The 3908-nt window shown below is 40.0% G+C and overlaps 1 pseudogene; it reads right to left on the reverse strand.

Moving 5' to 3' along the window:
- Nucleotides 1-224: 224 nt before the first annotated feature.
- LOC111167614 (cytochrome c oxidase subunit FA4 pseudogene) lies at nucleotides 225-532 on the reverse strand (annotated as a pseudogene).
- Between the last annotated feature and the right edge of the window lie 3376 nt (nucleotides 533-3908).

A 3908-nucleotide genomic window follows, 5' to 3' on the forward strand; every position in this document is an offset into this window, starting at 1 on the left:
GGTTAGGGCACTAAGATCCCACGTGCCATGTGGCACAGCTGAAGAAAGAAAAATTCTTCTTTTTTTGTTTTTCAAGTTTCAGATTATTCATCAGTGTAATCCCCAACGCAATACACCAACATGATTTCATGCCTTTGGAGGGGAAATATTTCCTGGTTACATGGAAAATTGGGCTGATGGCTTCTGGAAGACCTTCATTCTAAGCAGCTTTATGGTGAAACATTTCATTTAGAAGTCTGGACCCTCTTCTTTAGTTTGCTGTCATCTATGTGCACTTGCACTGATCACTGGGACCTAGTTTTTTCCAGAGTTCTGGGTTATTCTTTCTGTCCCAAGTGGCATCTGGGTTGAACAATGGCAGGCGCAAGGCATACAGTGCTGCTACGGTAGCTGCTGCTCCAGTAAATACGAAGAGGGGCATCAAGCTAGGATGCTTCTTGGCCTGACCGATGATCTGGTGGAGCATGGTTGCCACAGAGGCCTTGAGTCCAGACAGAGAAAAACAAATCTGCAAGGCCTGGGACTAAGCAGTCTCCCCACCTAGGAGGAGCGGATGTCCCTAGAAAAATTATTCTTGTTGCAGGGTGAGAATGAACTGGAAGGGCGCAGGATGGGAGCCATGTGCATACTGTAGTCACCCCGACAAGCAGTGATGATGACCTAGATGGTAGTTCATTATATGAACTCTGTCTGTCCTGGGAGATTCTGAACAACCTGATGGCCAGGACTCAGTCTTACTGGCCTTGCTGCCCTAGCACAGTGGTAGCTAGTCAACACCTGTTTGCTGAGAATATCTAATTGTTTTTCTCTATATACAAATATATTTTAACATTTTTTATCTGTTTATGCATGTTTGTTAGCCTGAAATCAATTGCTTTTCTTATACTGAGCTGTCAGCCTAAGCTGTGAGGCATTTTAGTAAATTATCTGTGATCGCTGTTCTTTGTAATTCTGATTAACTCTATCATAGGACCTACACTGTTTTGGTACCAGCTCTGAGAGAAAAAAATGTTAGCTATAATTTTGCATCTGAAAAGTCAATTTCAGTTTTGCTCTGTCAGGTATTTCCATAAGCAGTTTATTTGTATATTCAGCCATTCATTTTGGTTTTAATGACAATTAGATGCTAAAATGGCAAGGAGAAGGATTTGGTAAGAAAATTTGTTAAAATGGCATTTATTCTAGTAATAGATACCTTTGAATACTTACACAAACACAGTGACAGGTTGTTTTTTTTTTGTATATCATATCATATCACCTACCATATTCTATCTGTCTATGTACCTATCCCTTAAAAATATGTAGGAGCCGTCTAGATACGAAGGAAGCTGTGATTAATGTGATTATCGATATGTATGTTCCTATTACCATTTTCTTAATTGTTTTGGGTTTGTTTTTGTAGGTCTTTTTTCTTCCTTTCCTCTTTTGTTCCCTTCTCTTATGGTTTGATGACCATCTTTAGTGTCGTGCTTGGGTTGATTTTTTGTGTGTGTATCTGTTGTAGTTTTTTGGTTTGCATTGGAAGCTGTGATTAACATTTACATTCATTTAAAAGTCTGGAAAATCTTATTGTGGGTAGCTAATGGAAACTTTTCCCAGTGATTAAGGATGCATGTACTACACTTACCATTTTCCTCCTTTATTTTGGTCTTGATTACTTTCTCTCAAAATTACACCCCCCTCCATACCATGAACCACTTATTGCTGTTCAGAAGTAAGTCTGGAATAGCTCTCATTGTCTAGTCTATATTTTTTGGTCAGATTGAAGTCCAGTAGCTTGTTTCCATTGCTTATTCTATCTCCAGAGGGATTGAGTTGTCATTGGGCAGGTCTAGAATTTATTAGAATCTCTGCTTTTTATCATATTTTGACTTCAGGCAGAAGGTAGGCTTATTATTGTCTTGTTTTGCTTACTATGGCATCATGTGCTTTAATTTTGTTTCTCTAGCTTGACCTTTAGGTGTGTAGGGAACACCCTATGCTCTTCTGTATCCCAGCAGTACCCTAGACAATGCTGAATGAAACAGAGATTCTTATTTCTCTTTGTAGTTAGTATTGCTTCCACTTTGGAATTATTACTGTTTTCATAGAATCATAAAATATTAGAGATGAAAGAGATCTTTGAGCTCCTTTTAGTCCATTTCCCATTTATAGATGGTGAAACTGAGGCTCAGAGAGGTCTCATGGCTTGCCTACAAGGTCATGGTTGTACTAGTGCAGTGTTTTCATCTGGACAGGGCTAACTGCTGAAAAAACCACTCTTATAATCCTCAATGGCTTATAAGAAACAATAAAGGCTTATTGGTTACTCACATGATCGTCTACGTGGGTCCTTGGGAATGGGGTTCACGTGTTCCATGCAGTCATTTAGAGACTCAGCATTTCTACTATCTTATAGGGTCTCAGAAACTGGATCCTTTGCATCTAGCTAGTAGGTAAGGAAAGAGAGAGACAGCATGGAAAAGGCTCACTTGCTCTCAAGTGCCTCAGACCCAAAGTGAAAAATCACCTCCATGCATATGCTATTGGGGAGAATTAGCCCTGTGGCCCCATCTAGATGCAAAGTAGGCTGGGAAGTACAGCTTAGCTGTGTATCCGGGAAGAGAAGACAGGTTTGGTGAACATCTAGCCAGTCTCAGCCGTATTTAGTCTGTCCATAAGGAGCGATTTTCAAAGTGTCAGCCCAGCAGCCACCGCCGTCACCCAAAGACTTGTCAGAAGTGCAAATTCTCAGGTCCCCCCATACCTACAGGATCAGAAACTCTGGGTGATTCTTGTGATTTATGCATGCTACACTTTGAGAACTAGACATAGTTCAGTTGTTAACCCTGGCTGCATATTAGAATCACACAAAGAAACCTAAAACAAAATAAAACAACATTACTTGGACCCCACCCACCCTGATCAATTAAGTCAGAATTTGTAGAAGGGGGACCCAGGCAATGGTATTTTAGGCTAAAGGCTACCCAGTTATTCTAAGTGTGGCCAGGGTCAGGAACTATTATCCTGGATGATAATATATGTATGTGTGTGTGTGTGTGTGTGTGTGTGTGTGTGTGTGTTTTATTGTGTAGTGTAGCATGCAGCTTACTACCTGTGTGACTTTGGATAAGTCAGTTAACTTCCCTGAACTTCTGTTTTTCTCATCAGTAAAACCGGGCATAATCCTAGAATCTACTGAACTGTGAAGATTACAAAAAATTGTTTTTATAAAATGTTTGTATAACAGCTGGCACACAGTGAGTGATCATGCATAAAAAATAAAATTTTTATCACATTTTGATTGCTCTGTTGAGAGAACTCTAGAGAGAAAATAGAGTTGCTGAATCAGAAGTCAGGAGAGTATTCATCACATCTTCCTACATTTTCAGGTTATTTTTTTTTTCTCTTTCTTATCTTCCTCCTATACTGAAAATTGGAGATTTGGATTTGTAACTAACTCACCATTTGGGATTGTTTATATTATTCTTTTCTTTCATTGGCTACATTCCTATTGCTCCCTATTAGACCTGTTTCGAGCACTGAATTTGGGCAGGACATTGATCTAGTATGTTAAGTGAAAACAAGGGAGTGAGATCTTTCACCATGATAGCTGCTTGGAGACCAACCACACAGTGCCTGATTGGCAGCTGGACAGGAGGGAGGCCTGGTCATTGTGAGTGACACCTCTGTAGCGCCTGAAAAAATGTAGAGACACTTGTCTCTCTGTATTTGGTGTGCTGCTGGGAAAGAGAAAAAAATTATATGTCACGTGGTTTCTTTTACATGCAGTTTTCTGGTACGGTGAAATTTTAGTAGAGTCTGGATCACCTAGAAAAGTGCTCAGGACGTTCATCCATCTACTCTGGGCTTCTAGTGGGACAGCTTACTCCTGTAGAATTTTCAAGCAAAATAGCTCATTGACAGGG

This window comes from Delphinapterus leucas, chromosome 16, assembly GCF_059928025.1.
Source record: "Delphinapterus leucas isolate spDelLeu-1000000601 "Yukka" chromosome 16, BTC_Dleu_Yukka2, whole genome shotgun sequence".
In the NCBI taxonomy this organism is placed as follows: domain Eukaryota; kingdom Metazoa; phylum Chordata; class Mammalia; order Artiodactyla; family Monodontidae; genus Delphinapterus; species Delphinapterus leucas.